The following is a 17,780-nucleotide window of genomic DNA, read 5'->3' on the forward strand; positions in this document are numbered from 1 at the left end:
TGAAAATAAGACTCCGAGGAAGAAACTTCCTGTCGAATGGTCCCGCGCATGATAATAAAAGCCGAGTACACGAGCGGATTTTATTCGGACGTTAATTGGCCGACTATGGTAACCGACCTCCAAAAACACACTGTCCAAGAATACGAATGTGTTTACGGCCGCAGTGCCGTTTACGCGCCATTGACCCGTTAATGTTCAAACCCGTCGCGTGTCTATTCTCCACGTGTCGAATCGAGCAACCTTCCCGGAATCGATTTGCCCGGCGGGAAATATTTTCCTCCTTAAAATTTCATTGAAATCGAATGAAAAATGAACAGAACCAAAATAATTTCTTCATTTGCGGTCTCATTAATTATAATACAAAATCAAAAGATCCTAAAAAAATTCAATCATCACTTATGCGCGACAAATCATCGGGTGTCCAATTAGAAGGCAATTCGAGTCGAAGGAGGAATCGATTTGTCCGGCGGGAAACATTTTCCTTCTTAAAATTTCATTGAAATCGAATGAAAAATTAACAGAAGCAAAATAATTTCTTCATTTGCGGTCTCATTAATTATAATACAAAATGAAAAGATCCTAAAAAAATTCAATCGTCACTTTCGCGCGACAAACCACCGGGCGTCCAATTACGAGCGAGATCGTTAGAAGGAAATTCAAGGAGGAACGATCGACGTTAGGGAATCAGTCGATGATTAAGAAGTTCAATTAGCCGAGAACTTTCGCCGGTTAAGGAGGGCAATGTCGACACACGCGTTGCAATCGGCACGAAATCGAAAGGGCCTACTGACAAGAGGCATCGATTCTCTCACTCGAAGATGGTGAAACTTCTTCCAACGATGACGATCGTCTGTTTTTGTCGATCGTAAATCCTTTTCAGGCAATTCGACCTGGCGAAGAGAAAATCATCGGAGCCAACAGTCCCTCGATTCATGATTCCGTTCCTCGTCCATGAATCACGCTTCTCAAAAATCATCGTTTCGAATATTCCGCAAGAAATCGGTTTATGAATATTTATAGATATTCCAACTTGGATAGGTTTTTTTAATAGGGAAAAGAGAAGCCTTCCTTTCTCGTGCTATTTTAGACGAAATGGTTCGTTTATCGCTAACAGAACGGAAGATAATTTTAGTTCGAGAATTCGGTTTCTCTAACTCTGTTTCAGATTTATCGCGCATGTAATGTCGTGACTGTTCTATACCACTGCTAATTAATATTTTTATTTCCATGAGATTTAGAATGTTCATTTTATATTCTGCCCCCCCCCCCCCCCCCCCCCCCCGATAAACCTTCAGGTATTTAACAAAATTAATTATAGATAATAAATTTGTTCGATCACAGAAGTTCCATGGTTACGGAATTAGTGTCAATAGGTTTAAGCTAATTATCAACGATTTATAATCTAATTCCACGCTCGTTAATGATCGCTTGAAAAGAGCGAAGAAATTCCAGGCGATCGATCGCAGGCTAATTGGAAATTCCTCTCGCATTTCTGATTTCGTTCGGGATTTCATATACTCTAACTATGATGCAACGAGAAAAGAAATTTCCGGTAATAAATTGTCGTGGTATGTTGCCGTAGGCTTGAATGGGGACTCAAATATCTCGTAAGAGTTCTCGCGGAGAGCCCACGTGCGTACTTCTCGCTTTCTCATTACATTCTAATAAATTTCATTTTCCCTTCGATCCAGACATTATCCTTCCATTATCATTAATTAGAGCTCGAACGTATCGCGCCTGCCGAATTATTTTTAATAAAATTTCAACAAAATTTTCCAAACACTCGGTGGGACTCGAAGTCTGATTCGGAGGATCTGGAATTATCACGAATCGTCGAAACTTCGTTCGCCTATCAAGACAGAGGGGCGAACGGTTCTCGAACGACAGAAGAAACACCTGGGCACACATACACGATCACAGGTAGGTAGGTAAACGAAAAGAGGCAGCGTTCCTCGTCAAGTTCCAACAGAGTTGCGCCGGAGAGACTTGGTCTAGGTCGCCTTTCACTGTCCTACTGACGTCTCGTGGTTAGTTGGTTAGTTGCTCTATTCTACTACGACTATAACTCAATGCCAGCATACACGTTGTCGTACAGAGCGACCCAAAAGAAACTACCGGCTTGGAAGGCCGAGCACGTGAACGTGCGAGGAAAGAAAATGGGAAGGGTGTAAACTTGACACCCGACCGAAAGGTGTCATCGTCGTTTGAATTAAAAAAAAATAAATTTCCATCGATAGGAAAAATGTTTGAATTTCCTTTCGATCGAGAAAAGATCCAGGAGAACCGATCCGTGTCTCGTTTCCCACTTGGAACGATTCACTTTCGATCGGCAAGTCGGTCGCCGCGGAACGCGTATCGCAAATCTTTGCAAATGCCCCCAAGAAAGTAAAGTGGAAAGCAGCGAGATTTATATGCTACTTTGATGTTCCCAGCAAACTTGTTGAACCTGATCTTGAATCTGGTTTACGGTGATACGCTCACATGCACGCGGAACGTTCAGCTAGACGTCGAAGAATAATTCGAGCCACTTTAGCGGGACAATAAATAATAAACGGCGTTAAAGACAAGGCGGAACGAGCCGGATGATTTTCGCGTTTTGCAGGGGCAGATACGTTCGCTCCTTTCTTAATTTATTCATCGACGCTTGGCATGATTTTATTGCGATCGAATTAAAAGTGATTTGAAATACTTGAAATTAATTTCAACTGGGATAAAAATTTTTTTACGTTTCTCTGAAACTTGTCGTTAACTCGGGAACGATTAAAGAACTTTCTAATTAACGCTTGCCACGCAGAAGGAAACAATTAAATCATTCGTTTTACCAGCAAAACAATCGAAAGTAAAAGCGTACAATTACGCGACAGCGGTTTTTCCTCTTTTTTCCTTGAAACTACAGCCCGCGGGGCTCTAATTCTAGCTGAAATGATCGTGCATCGTAATTAAGCGAGAACGAAAGTTGGGTACCGGTTGAAGCTGTCACCGTTGAATCACAGGCATCGCGAAAATCGAAAGCAGCGAAAGTAATTCTCGTGCTGTGAACAATAGCAGGAATCTCGATCTCCATCCTGATCTCGATTTCATTCTGGAAAGCGACAATTCGTATGCTGGAATTAACATTTTTTCTAGAAACTCCTCAGGAAATTGAAAGTTCATAATAATAGAAAATCTAAATAAATGTGCAATTGAAAGAACAGAATTTCATTTGAAAATATTAAGACAATTCTTCCGCTGGAACCAATATTTTTTCTAGAAGTCCCTCAGAAAATTGAAAGTCCTAATAATAAGTGTGCAATTGAAAGAACAGAATTTCATTTGAAAATATTAAGACAATTCATCCTCTGGAATCAACATTTTTTCTAGAAGTCCCTCAGAAAATTGAAAGTCCTAATAATAAATGTGCAATTGAAAGAACAAAATTTCATTTGAAAATATTAAAATAATTCATCCGCTGGAATCAACATTTTTTCTAAAAACCCCTTAGGAAATTGAAAGTCCTAATAATAATAGAAAATCTAAATAAATGTGCAATTGGAAGAACAAAATTTCATTTGAAAATGATAAATAAAATATTAAAGCAATTCGTTCGCTGCAATTAACATTTTTTTTAGAAACCCCTCAGGAAATTGAAAGTCCTAATAGTAATAGAAAATCTAAATAAATGTGCAATTAGAAGAACAAAATTTAATTTGAAAATGATAAATAAAATACCAAAAGGAAGTTCCTCGAGCTATCTTAATTACCTCATAAAAATCCAGCCCCAGTGAAATCAACCCCAATTACAAGCCACAATAAACAACATCATTCCTGAAATGACATCAGACTCAATTAAGCACTTAATCGCAGCAACGAGGCATAATGCAATCTTTACAGACTACCTCTATAAAACCACGCCTACCATGTCACACTGGGCAAAGGAATCACCACGACCCCGGCAGTAACATATTCTTTTCCGAAGGATGATTCGACGAAATACAACCACGAGCGTATATCTTGCATCGTTATTCGACATCGTGAACGTTTAACAACTTTTGAAACCTCGAAGATCTTGGTTATCCTTGAAGGTACCGAGTACTTTTGCAACGTTTTACTCGTCGATAAAACACAACATGGTAATATCAGTTTTGATAGTTTGTCGATTTCCAAGATCCTCGTTTCGATCTGAATTTTATTAATATTTATTTTAATTAACGTACGAATACTATATCAGCCTGCTACATAATTGAACGTATTCTTCTACGTAAATATTATACTACTTGAAATCATGATTAGAATTATTCAAACGTAAAGCAAAGTCGAATGGGACCTTGACAATTCTAACTTCTCTAGAGAATGTTCCAAGGTCTTCGAGTTGAAAACTAAACGACCGCCAGAAACATTACAATATCCGGTAGAAATGGCATGGTGGCATGAGAGCAAACGTATTATGGTAGCCATAGATAGGAACGCAAAGCCGCAGCGCATCATGGTGGACACAGCCCGATGTAATAATAGATTGTATTCACGACCATGGTGGCCCTTAGCCGCAAATTACTGACAATCATAGTCAACGCTATCGAAAGTTCTTCTTTTTTACTAAATAACCCTCTAACCACTGCTGTATCGTAATATTCTCATGGCGAGAAAATTTGGAAAATTGTGAGAGGGTAGCAAAGTCACCCTCGTAAATAAAATCTTAACGCGACTTCGAAGCGACGCATAAACGTCAGGAATCATAAATCTGACTTTGCAAATTAATACAAGCAACAAGAGAAAACGTGTAATGCTGTGTAATAGTTCAAGAATAATGGGGAGTGTCGCCTGGGGTTGTATTTAATCACATCGCCAGATAAGGATTTATCAAGGAGAAACTATTCAATCAATATTCCTGATCTTTAACATTGAACAAATGACAATATTCATAATAGAAATATTTTCCAAGTACAGTGGTACCTCGGTATACGTCCTGTTTGGACGTATTAAAGGAAAAATTAAATTAATAATCAATTATATTCGGAGTTGATGCAAACTATAACCGCAAAACAGGAGGCAATCAAATTTATTCCATTTGGTTCGTTAATTTAGAATCTATCATTAGGTTACATTTATATTTTACAAATTATGCTAAATAAACATCTAGGAAATCGCTTAAATACTGTTCATAACATAAACAGTGTTTAAATTATTTTACAATTAAAGACAAGGATTAATCATTTTTTAATTAATTCTTATGGGAAAGGTTGATTTGGTACCAACCATCAGGAACGGATTAAGGTCGTATACCAAGGTACCACTGTACCTAAAGAAGCTAAGACACCCCCTGGGGGGTAGTTTCCCAAATTCCTGAAAATCGCGGTTAGAATTTTACTGAGTAAAGTCGAGAGGTCTGCAATTTCTTCAGAATCCCCCGTTCGATCGAAAGCATCAACATACCTCCCTTTTACACACCTTTCTCGAACGTGCAGCTCGCGTGGCCGGCCACGTGTGGCATGGTTTGTTGCACGTGTAGCGCCGGTGCCAAGCGATACAAATCGACCCAGAGGTTTCACGGTTTAGTTAAACCGCCTGGCTGAATTCGATCTAATCCCATCTCGCTGGTTCGCCGTTTGATTTATAAACGTTCGTACCTTTGATTATCTCCGTTGCACCGTCTTACCATTTTTCTCCCCTATTCCCACCGATGTACGTATACCTGGTGCTTCCATTAAGCCTTCTTGCTACACACGTGGCACACGATTACGCGAGTCAGGTGAACACACAGGTGCACAGGTGTGCCGAGATCTAGAGACGGGAACGGAGCCGGTGATTGGCTCGCGAACAATGCGGCTAATCATGTTTTCGCGTGACATCTCGCGATAATAAGTAGGTCAACTAGACTGATAGACTCGTTCGGCTGGTCTGAATTATTCTCGCGGATTTATCTCCCCAGCAGACCGTTCAATTACACTTTTCAAATGTTTCAACGTAGATCTATTTACCTCGAATTTCCACCGTGTTATTTTATTAATTTTTTCTAAGAAATTTGAATCAAAACACGGTTTAATCTCATTGGAATGATTAATTTATAATTGTAATAGAATAAAACTTTCTTTTTTTATTTATTTAAATTTTTATAGCATATGCAGGCTCGGTTGGCAAAAGTTTTACGCACGCATTTATTTCAAGCTTTCAGCGTTGCACGAGGTGTACCCTTAATGAATTCGCGGAAATCTCATTCCTTCGCGAATTCTTCTCCGCGCGCATAAGAGGCCTCGTTACCAGCGTCCAGGAAATATTCCCGGAATTCCTGGAAAATAGATGTGCCTCGGTTAAGGATACTCGTTTCTCCGTTCGCCTTCTTGCACACCGAACTTCCTTCCTTTGTGTTCCGAACTTCATTGGATCACGTTCACGCTGGATTAGAGGCCTTGAAACTTCCCAGCTACGTTGCACGCTTCGAAACCGATAGATTTATCCATCGTGTTTTGCTTAATCGAAGTTTGATCGAAGATAACGAGCAATTCTCGGCGGATTTTTTAAAGGGTAGTCGAGTGAAACTGCGAAGATTGGAATTCAGGATTTCAGTTCGGTAAAGCTTTTAATAATTTCGTATTTTTATATTTTTCGAAGAAAAAATAATGGGAATTGGAATTTTTTAAGCGGAACACGACGAGTCTGACCGCGTCAAGTAGAATCGTCAATGATAAATCAGACGGCGGACGCAACGAGTATCGTCGCATTGCAACAGTTGCGAATTTCAATGAGGAAAATTTTAATTATTTTCTTAAATTCAAAGAAAATTCGATTCAATTATCCTCTGAAAATGAACGCGCATATTGGTTATCGAGGATCGAATAAAACCGAGTTAATTCATTCTGTTTCAATTTCATCGGATAATTAAGAAATAAAGAAGAAGGAATTCCTTATTTATTTTCCTGTAATAAGGATAGGATTAAGGATTTATATCCCCCGTATCTTTCATAATCCGTACTATAATATGCCGTGTGCGTTAAGCGTAGCTATTTCTGCTGTGCCATTCGACGAGTTAAAAGTGAAGATCCCATCGATAAATATATTATTAAGCATTGAATATTGCCTGTTCGAATCACGATTTACCTCTCCTCCTATGTTAATTTATAAATCTGATTTAACGAAACCTTTCCCTCTTACTGGTTAAGTCGGTTAGTCACCTACAAAAAAATTAATCTATTTTCAAACAAATCATCGCTCAATCGAATAAAAATAAATCCACGTGCATTCGCGTCAACACAGGACAAGTTCCTTCCCCCTTTTTCACCTGCTACACAATGTTCAAGGCTTCGACGCGGCTCATCTGGTTCGGGTTAAAAGAAAAGCAGAAGAGGCTATAAAGAGTGGCACGAGGACACGAACGAGGAGCGAAATTCAGTATCGTGTACAGGCGAGAAACTCAGACGGGGAGAGTGAAAGAAAGTGAAAAAGCCATGGACACAAGAGAGCTATGCGCTGAACGGAGAAAGAGAAAAAGACAGGCAAAACTGGCTGGATGACCTCGGTCTCGGGTAGTTGCAGTTGCAACGCGACAGGTTCGCAGCTGCAAGCCTGTCCCAGATGTCGAGGCTGACGTCGGCGTAGGTGTGAGAGATCTGTGTACACGCGGCACACCGTTTCCTTCCAACAGATCTCCGCTACGATCTGTGTCACGGCGTCTTTCTAGCCGGTTTAAAAGTAAAAGTAATTGATAGACGACCACAGCTACATTCGCGGATGATCGCCTTGAATGTCCTTAGAAAATCATTTCGATCATTTTTTCATCGGAACGATGATTCTTCGAGCTTAAGGGGTAACCACCTCTTTGACAACTTCAAAATTTCAGGCACTTTCGGGAATTTTTTTTTAAGAAATGCAATGTTTATGAAAATCCAATTATACTAATTTATTAGGCATTTTTTTTGCTTTTTCGTTTCGAAAAAAGAGGATCAAATGGTGGGTACAATAACTCAATCTAGATGTGACTAGTTTTCAAAAATATGCACTTTTAATAAAATGGCATCGATTTAAATTAAAACGTAAATTTCGTTATTTAAAGTTATACAGAAAATCGAAATATCAATATTTTGAAAAAATCCTGTGTTTCACTAAAAAAATATGTGACAATTAAATTACAAAAAGATTCAAGTAGATTGATTGAAAATTGCCCATCGATTTTGAAAATGCTGTTTCGAGTAAAACGCTTTTCAAGTATCTGTGAATAGAAACGATTGAAATAAAAGTTATCTTTAATCTGCGATTCCAGGCCCATAAATTAATAGCATTAATACTTTAAACGAAAAAAAAATTTCGAAATTTTAAAGCGGTCAAAGTGGTGTTTTCTAATATTTCTAATTTTAATTTAAATATTTCTAATATTTTAATCTCTAATATTAATTCCTTAATTCTAATATTTAAATCTCTGTTCGATTTCTTACCAAAATTCGCTAAGATGAAGAGTGCCAAGAGGATCTGGACTTACCTGTAACAGAAAGAGAGAAGAAGATATTAGACGGTGTAGGAAACTTCTTGTTTACAGGTCAAAGATAAAAAGTAGGTCTCGGATGCAGCTAGTCGGGAAGTTGCAGACGCAGCAGGTGCGCATCTGCGACCTACTCTCTAAATCGATGGTAAGCACCGGTGACGTAGGCGCAAAACTGCATCGGATCGGCAGCACGTGACGCGTTCGTGTGTGCACAATGCACCGAGGGATACAAATTGCCAACGATTTTACCGAATTACACGAAATTGTAAATTATCATGAGAAAATAAACGGTACGAGATTAGAATTCAAAACGAGGAGGTCAATTTGAAAAATAATCATTCTATTCAGAATAAGGTGTCCATTGATGATTCTAATTTAGCACTGTATAAATGACCTGAAACGAGCGAAAAGAAGAAGCCTGAACTATCAATCAAAGATGTTACTATATTCCATTTAACTCTACGCATCGGTCTCTATTGAAGCAATCACGTGAATTGCTACCAGTCGGATTTGGAACTCTAAAACTCTCGTCAATTGAGCGACGTTAGCTAAAGGCTTCTGCCTAATTCCAGTATCGGAACGACTACCACCTAGATTATTAATTGAAAAATAGCTCTGCCCGTCCTTCTGTTCGGACAATTTTGTCGCTACCTTAATAGTTTCTCGCATGGCGTATCGAAACTTGCCAACTCTGATCGAAATTAAAGAGTTGAAAAACAATGGAATTAATTAGGATAGAAAATGACCCGAGTGTCTCGAAGCAACGGAGAGCATCAGGTACGCAGCTGCGGAATGTCCCATATTCCCATGGTGGACTCGGGCCGCTCGATAATCGAGATATCGGGCACGTAGGTGCGAGAAACCACAAGAGGCACGAACTACGTTGCACGTTACGCTCCCAGCTTCATACACGGCTTGCATCATACGCATTACACACAGTTTGCTTGATGAAACAAATTGGTATGACCTGGTCTAGCCGCTGTTGCTACCGATGCTTCTGCTGCTTCTCATCGACACCCTCCAGGCCAGCCTCTTCCTCCTCCTCGTCGTTTCATTCAAGGAAGTCGTTTAAAAGAGAGCAATTTCCGGGTAGCAATTCGCCACTAGTTTTCCTATGCTTCTTAAGTTCTCTTGGCTCGCGGTCAATTTCAATTGATTTAGATAGCCACCGCAGGTATCTATGCAGGAATCTTTTCCCTTTCTGATATACCAGGTAATTTCCTAGATTCGATAGCTAGGCGGAACGCGTTCTATGAAATACCACTGATTTTCATCTATTATCCCTAAAGCCTAGAGGAGAGTCGGTATCGCGTTCCCTCTTTCTTTTCTTTCTACCGGGTTCAAGAAGCTCGCCGTCGAGTCTCAGGCGGTGCAGAATAGCCGGATGAAAGACACATTATTCGGGGAGGTTCGCGAGAAAAGAGGAATTGGAGCAGACCAGCTTCCGAAAGGTTCGTTTACGCGGTGCAGCAGGGGATTCGTTGGATGGTGATCGAGTGAAAATCACGGGCAACGGTGGAAGGGGCCACGGGGTCGAGCAGGGGCGGATAAAAAGGGGAAGGAAGAACGTCAGCGAAAGAAGCTCGAAGGAGAGGATGGGAAAAAAAAGGGGCTTTCGCTGGGTCGCGACGCGACGTTCGCCGCGCATAGTTCAAAGATAGAAGAGCGCAGCAGCCACGTTGCACCGATGCATGCTTGGTGCATGTGCATCGGCCCCGGTCGTGCGCGCATGCACACACCGAGACAAGTAACCAGCTCTGCACCACCGCCATTGAGACCTGACCTACTTTGGGACACACGGTTCGCCGACATCGCGCTTCGCCCGAGTAAAAGCACCGAGCAAAGCACACTCTGCCAGCGTGGGCGGCCGGTTACTCTTCTCCCTCTTCCTTCCTCTTTCGCCGACACTTTCTTCCACCTTTTTCAATCTATCCGATAAATTTTATAAAAGGGATAAAAGTAAAAATTGGTACGCTATCTTGGCGAATTCTTCTGCAATCCCTCCGTCACCCTTGTTTGCTCCTTTTTTTCTCCGCCGTCTACCTTTCGGTTCTCCACCCCTCCGCTCCAGCGGATATAATGCAGCGGGTTTTCGGTGCACCATCGGCCGCACGTACCGAGAGATTTCGAGTGCATTGGCCTAGATACGGGCGAACCGAGCGGAGTTTGATATGAATTTTCCGGTAGACGCGGATTTTCCCCTCGGATATCGGCGGCCCAGCGAGACGAAATCCCCGCGAAAGGAGGACAGAGGGAGCGCAATAAAGGCTGCATCGACGTAGTCGATTCTCACCGAGCCGAACAATATTCCTCGATTGAATCCACTTGCGGCGCCTGACACTCTTCCCTGGCAAATGGCTTCATCCGTGGGAGAACGAAACGACTACTGTCTTTCCGTCCGGAGAAAATGCTTGGAAATCGGGGAAATGGGCCGTGTTAATAGGGGAGGAAATAAGCGTCTCGTTTCGTGAATTATTCGAATATTTAAGCGTTGCCGGAGAGTCGGCGACGCACGGACGAATTCCACCCCGACAGTTTCCTGTCGCGTTTAGAAGCTAAATTCTGAAGAAAATTTGCCAATTTAATATTCGGTACTTAATCTTGAATTGTTCGAAGCTCGACGAACCCAGAACGGATACAAGATCCCAGGAAAAAAGGTAATGATAGTCATACGAGAAACCGGTAATTGTTAGATTATCGGTGATCATTAAGACGCATGACTAACATTTACGACTGTGGAATCACGTTTATGATCGTGCGAACGAAGTCCATAAAAGAGTTTCGATGCACAAAGCATTATCAGTGAACGTGAAAGGGAGAAAGAGAAAACAGTGGTAGGATCAATCGAAGACTCCTTCGAGAGTCCTGCTTGAATACGATTTTCTTACTTCGAGCCAGAATACGGAAACATCGAGCTACTTGGAGGAGAAAAAAAATATATTTCGATGGCCGTGAAGATCGGCCCACGAGAAACGTTACAGAAATGGCGCACGAAAGCGAACTGTTATCATCGCGAGTAAGAAGAAACGTGCAGGGTATATTCGTTCGATTATCTTAACGACGCCGCATACCGAACGGATCCTTTCACCAATAACGTATTTAAACATTGTCGCTTTACGCTTTAAAAGTAAAAAAGAGAAATCGAGAGGGAAAGCAGCGCAGCGTCGCGAACGCGAGCAATCAATTTGCATTAACGAATAATTCCTGCCCCTCCTGAAATTCGTCGCCGACCGCTTTCTTCTTTCGCCTCTGCGATTTCTGTCCGCCGTATTCGGTAAATAACAGCTTTAACCATTAATCCAAATTTTTAACGCTTCGAATCGTCAAGATTTACCCCGCGAGCTGGTACAATGAATCGCGGCGCGAAACGCGAAAGCTTCGCTTGTCAAGCTAAACAAACTCGCGGATAGCTGGCGTGTTCCCTCGCGAACGGATCCGCAAATAATCCGGCCAAGTCTTCTATAAATTCACCTTGAAACGGTTATCCACCCGTTCGCGCGATTCAGCGACACGCGGACGACGCGACGCGACGCGACGCGGTGCATCGTCGTCGCAAACGCTCCGCGAAATCGGTCGTGCATGACCGTGCTTGCGACTTTAACGCAAACTTATTGCCAGCACGAGAAGATCGGTCACGGTTCGCGAACCAATACACCGATACCCTGGCTGAAAGTTTCTCTCAACGTTTCTATCTATTCGATCCACATAGCGTAAATACAGGGTGTCCCAGTTTCAGTGGTCCAAAAGCAACTGGGTGATAGAGGACATCATTTCCGACAAAAAAGGTCCTATTTTTGATGGTTCAAAAATTATTTCAATTTCAGCGATTCAGTCCACGAATCGAGATAATTTTTCTAACAGAAACCAAATACCAAAATCGGTAATTATTCAAAATAAAGAGATATTTCATAAACTTTTCTAGGAAATAGAAAGCTGAATTTGAAACCAATCGAGTAGTTTAGTCATAGCGATCGATTTTGTTCGATCACTGATCACTAAAATTGGAATAACTTTTGAACCATCAAATTATAGGACCTTTTTTTGTCACCCACTTGCTTTTGGACTACTGAAACTGGGACACCCCGTATAAATGAAAGAAAATTTAATCGCCGATTCGTAGAAAAGCGTGAATGGAATCATATGATCGATCGAGCTGTCGTCGAAAGAAAAATGGTTCAATGAGAAAACAGGAGCAACGGGGCTAGAGTATTTTTAGACGGGTCGAGATTGACCGTGTTCGGCTGTTACGATGGCTGGCGCACGTGCATCGGCAGAGAAGGAATCGTTGCACCAGAGAGAGCTTGCAGCCCCCGTCGTCTCAACTGGGTCAACGTGACACCGTCGACGTCGTCGCTCTTGACGCACGTGCAAACATCTTGAAACGCGGCACGCATGTGCAGCTCGCCTCGACGAGGCGGCTAACTTCGCCTGGATTTCCCTCTAGACGATCAATGACGTCCGGGAAACGTTCGTGTTCCTCTTTTCTTCGTCCTTCGCGCGTAGCGTGTCGTTAAACTCGACCGTCGTATATCTCAGGGTGGGTCTGGCGCCCTGGTTTATGAAATTTTCCTAAATTTTCGCGTCCCAACCGATCAGTTCTAAGATTCTGAGATTATTCAATTTTCAACCACCCTTGGGAAAGAATTGAAAAATTCAAGCACCAAAAAATCGTCGATTATCCATACCTCTTTCCAGAACCAACGCAGAGACAAACGGCCAGGTATTTGCACAGACACAACGGAGAATCGCGTAAAGCACTCGATATTCCGCGTCGCGCATTCCCGAATCGAACGTTTGTCGTCGATGGTTAAATAAAGGGAAAAAAAGAGGCAAAAGGCGAGTGAAAGTGCGAGCCGTCTCGAATTCGCGATTAGAGGGGCCGTTGTTGAAGAAGAGGCGCGCACCCGCGGCCGCCGCCGCCAGGCCCCGAAAAAGGCGAATCACCTCTGCTCGAAAGTTGCTCTTCCGAACGAGTGTTGCGACTTGACGCGGTGAGGTGGGACGTGGCTAAGGGGGGAAAAGGAGAATCGCGTATACGAAATAACAGGCTGTTCAAACTGCGCAAATGTTTGCGAAATGACGTCAAAAACTCGCCAGATCCGCGAGGATTACACGTGCGTCGTGTCAGTGAACGCGTGCCTGGTCAATCTCCAAGACAAAGGGATGATCCCGGTTAATTATCGGAACATTGGCGAGGAATTTAAGCGAACGAATCGCAGGGAGGATTAAAAATAATCGTTTCTATTCTGGATATTATTGACAGGCGTTCGCGTTCTATTCTTGATTATTTAATGAGGATAAGTTTCCGAATAGCCCACCCCTAATTGAGAACTCAGATTCGGTATATAACCTATATTGACTTCAAGAAACCGATTAAAGTTGGTTTCAGAGCTGGATATCTTACCGTTTTTGAGATATCGTGGTAATTGTACAATTTTGGGACTACGTATGCGCTATTCCATACTGCGCATGCGCCATTCGATACTGCGCATGCGCTATTCAATACTGCGCATGCGCTATTCGATACTGCGCATACACGGAACCTAACCTAGCCTTACCACGATATCTCGAAAACGGTAAGACGTCCAGCTCTGAAACCAACTTTAATCGGTTTCTTGTAGTTAATTCAGGTTATATACCGAAACTGAGTTCTCAATTTTGGGGGGGCCATTCGGAAACACAGCCATTTAATGACACTAAATCGGAGACGAGTGGACGCGTTAATTTTAAAAAGAGAAGCTGATAGCGAGACGAACGGAGAGGAGAAGCTGGGTCGCGAGAGGCCGAGAGCAGAAACGTCGTTGAACGTGCTCCGAAATAATGCACGACTAAGAAAAAAGAAAGAGGGATACGCGAGGGGATGCACCTGGTTTACCTGGCTGCACAACCTGCACACGGATGCATATTTTTCCATCCCCTATTCATTCGCCAGTGTACGCTGCCTGCTATGACCCACTTCCGTCTGTGGAATAAACGACACACCACCCACGCACGGGATCCACCTCGACTTCCATTCGAACACGCCGTTTTCATTCAGCTGCCACGTCGATGTTCCAACGAGTCTACCTCGTCGGAACGTTAACGTAGATCCAAGGATTTTTCTTATATAATTTTATAACAATTTCAAAATGATGGCTGCAGTCGCTGCGGTATAAAATAAATATTTTCCAAGGGAAACTGTGATTCACCGAATAAGCAATTGAATACAGAAGCGATCAATTCGAAAAGCGTAAACGATAACTGGAACATTCCGGGAAGTTTGAAGCAAATATCGTAGATGCCAAGCATTACAAAACGGCATGAAGAAAGCGAGCGTCGAAAAGCACGGTAAAAGCAGAAAGTGGAACGGCGCGGCGGTCGGATTGAAAGCCTCTTCTCGTTCGGCCACTAACAGACATTTATGAGACACTGGAATCCGAGGAACGACCGGTATCTCGTATTTCGTCGTCGAGCCAGAGAATCGAGCAACCGTGAACCGCCTACGCGGCCGATCGGATCGAACCGAACGGATTAATAGGGAAAAACTGTTGCGTACCCTCCTCTCTTCCGTAATCTTGAATAAATTAGAAAAGACTATCCTCGTGGCTGTCGAGATGCGACCTAAAAACATTTTCGTCGTTCGATTCGATTCGACTTTTGAATTAGCGTATGCGGGTCGAGATGGCTTTCGATTCTTCATTTTTACAGATGGAATTTAGGTTAATTCTTCTCTATAATTACCATAGGCGAAATATTTCCATTTTTAGACTCCGATGTTTAATAAATATTTTATTAAACTTAATACACGGAATTCTTACAATAGACCAGGGATCATCAAAGGGGTCGATGAATACCAATGCTATTCAATCACAAATTTATTGACAGCAACATTGATAAAAATTTGGTTTCGTTAAAATAAAATAAATCATTTAAGAAACAGATAAGATTCTTTTTCTTTTTTAACATTTTTTTATAGAGGAGGTCGATAAGAGAATTAGCAAATTTTTAGGGGTCAATGATCAAAAAAGTTAGACACTTAAAGTAATTTTCCACTGCTAACGACTCTTTTTTAGCTGACTCTAATTCGTATTCTTCTTCTAGAGGAAATTCTTGTTCTGGTACTGTTTTTAAATTCTTGGATATTACTAAGGTTCGAAAGGTTAAGATAGAATTTAGAGTTTACTTATCTTAACCGAAACGCGAAGAGTAAAAATATTTGCTTAGTCTATGACGGTATCCGACTCGATTAAGTTAGGTAAGTAAAAATTGAAAAATATGAAAATACAACGATGGCAGAGGTTTGTATCGGCAACGATGTGGCTCCTCGAACGAGCCTGGAACGTCGCGTCGTTCCGTGGCCGAATCGGGCCGAGTTTGCCGGATGCCCGGCCGGCCGAACCTGTCTCCTCTACCGGCACGCACGGCGCTTCATCGAGCCACCGTCACGCGTGGAAGTCGTTTACCCCTCGGAGTTATTTGGCCCCTTCGTGGCGAGCAACGCTCCGGCCAACACGCTCCAACCGGACGACCACGAAGAGTGACACAACACGCGGCACGGCTAACATCCGAGCGAAAGAGAAATCCACTGTTTATTGGTCCCGGTTGATGGGAGAGGAAGTCGCGAGGGCAGGATTGAAATTTGTCTTTCGATCGTCATAGGGTGTGACATTATTTCTAAAGATTCTCAAAATTCCTATTCCATTTCTATGATTCTTTGAACAAAAGAAAATTTCCTTTCTTTTAGGGAAAGGGACAACGATAATCTTTCAATCGTCATAGGGTGTGAAATTATTTCTAAAGATTCTCAAAATTCCTATTCCATTTCTATGATTTCATCGCTCAACTTTGAACAAAAGAAAATTTTCTTTCTTTTAGGGAAAGGGATAAATTATTTCTAAAGATTCTCAAAATTCCTATTCCATTTCTTTGATTTCATCGCTCAATTTTGAAGAAAAGAAAATTTCCTTTCTTTTAGGGAAAGGGACAACGATAATCTTTCAATCGTCATAGGGTGTGAAATTATTTCTAAAGATTCTCAAAATTCCTATTCCATTTCTATGATTTCATCGCTCAACTTTGAACAAAAGAAAATTTCTTTCAAATTTCTTTTCTTTAGGGAAAGGGACTACGATAAGGGCATCTTTCAATCATCATAGGATGTGAAATTATTTCTAAAGATCCACAAAATTTCTATTCCATTTCTATGATTTCATCGCTCAACTTTGAACAAAAGAAAATTTCTTTCAAATTTCTTTTCTTTAGGGAAATGGACAACGATAAGGATATCTTTCAATTATCATTTAATCTTCACAAATTTCTAATCTATTTCTATAATTCCATCGCTCAACTTTAATTGGACAAAAGAAAATTTCCTTCTTTTAGAGAAAGACAACGGACTCGGCTGATTTTTAAGCGTCTGTCCGCTTACCGAATGGAAAAGAAACGGAAAACGCGAGGCGGATAAATCGGTCGAATGAAGGAAACGTCAACGGGAAGAAGGAAAGAAATAGCAAGAAAAACCGAGTGCCAGAGGAAAAGAGAGAGGAAAGAAAGATGCTACACACGTGCCAGGGACACGCGTGCGTGTGTGGAGCGAGAGAGAAAAAATAGGAACAAGAAAGACGCGCGTGCGAGAAGGACGAGGATAAAAAAAGAGGACGTGTGGACGAAGTAGGGAGAAAAATTAGGAAGAAAGCGGAGGCAAAAACGCTGGGGATGGGAAATGGGATAAAAAACGTGGAGAAAGGGAGGAAAAAGAAAACTCTGGTTTCTCTTTCTTTCGAGTACACTCTGCGGAAGAGAGCTCGCAAGCGAGTGATTTTAGTCGTTCCATTCTCCCTCCAAAGTCGCTTCACGAGGATCCCCCTTCACGGCTGCCGAAAACAACGTCGCGGAGACCTTCGTATGGCAACTCGCCCGCCGACGACGACGCCGGGACGTATTCCGCATACGTAAACCCGTGTCTCTCCTCGAGGAACAGCGACGAATCCGCTCGCGTCTCACGAAATTTCGGGGAACGATCCTCGGACGAAACGTCGGACACGCCGAGGTGTGTCCATCCACGACACGTACAAAATCCCATCATCGCGTACCCTCTGGAATTTTCCCGAATTTTCCCGAATTTTCCACCTTTCCATTTCTCTCGACAATTTCCCTCGAATCGAATTATTTAAAGAATCGATTTTAAAATAAATAAACGGTGCACTTTTCGAAGCTGAAAGCTTATTTCCACCCTTCGCAAATTTCCCCCCCACTCAACATTTTCCACGGCGAAGAAAAAACAAGAATATTATTTTAAACACAGACGGTGTATTTCGAGATCAACAGCTTTTCCACCCACGCCATTTACATT

At 42.0% G+C, this 17,780-nt stretch overlaps 1 protein-coding gene across 9 annotated transcripts in view; it reads right to left on the reverse strand.

The window, feature by feature from the left end:
* The window catches only part of LOC114876961 (solute carrier organic anion transporter family member 74D), a 73,971-nt gene that overhangs the window by 13,886 nt on the left and 42,305 nt on the right, over positions 1 to 17,780 (reverse strand). For 3 of the 9 annotated variants that reach the window (XM_046286607.1, XM_029188963.2, XM_029188967.2), the window contains one exon: positions 8,403 to 8,446. The exons of 4 other annotated variants lie outside the window; for them this stretch is intronic. The gene's annotated coding sequence lies outside the window, so the exon portion shown is untranslated. Of the gene's footprint in view, positions 1 to 8,402; positions 8,447 to 13,134; positions 13,281 to 17,780 lie in introns of those variants that run through there. 2 more of the 9 variants (XM_029188968.2, XM_046286608.1) reach the window with 2 other exon arrangements.

This window comes from Osmia bicornis, chromosome 7, assembly GCF_907164935.1.
Source record: "Osmia bicornis bicornis chromosome 7, iOsmBic2.1, whole genome shotgun sequence".
Lineage (NCBI taxonomy): Eukaryota > Metazoa > Arthropoda > Insecta > Hymenoptera > Megachilidae > Osmia > Osmia bicornis.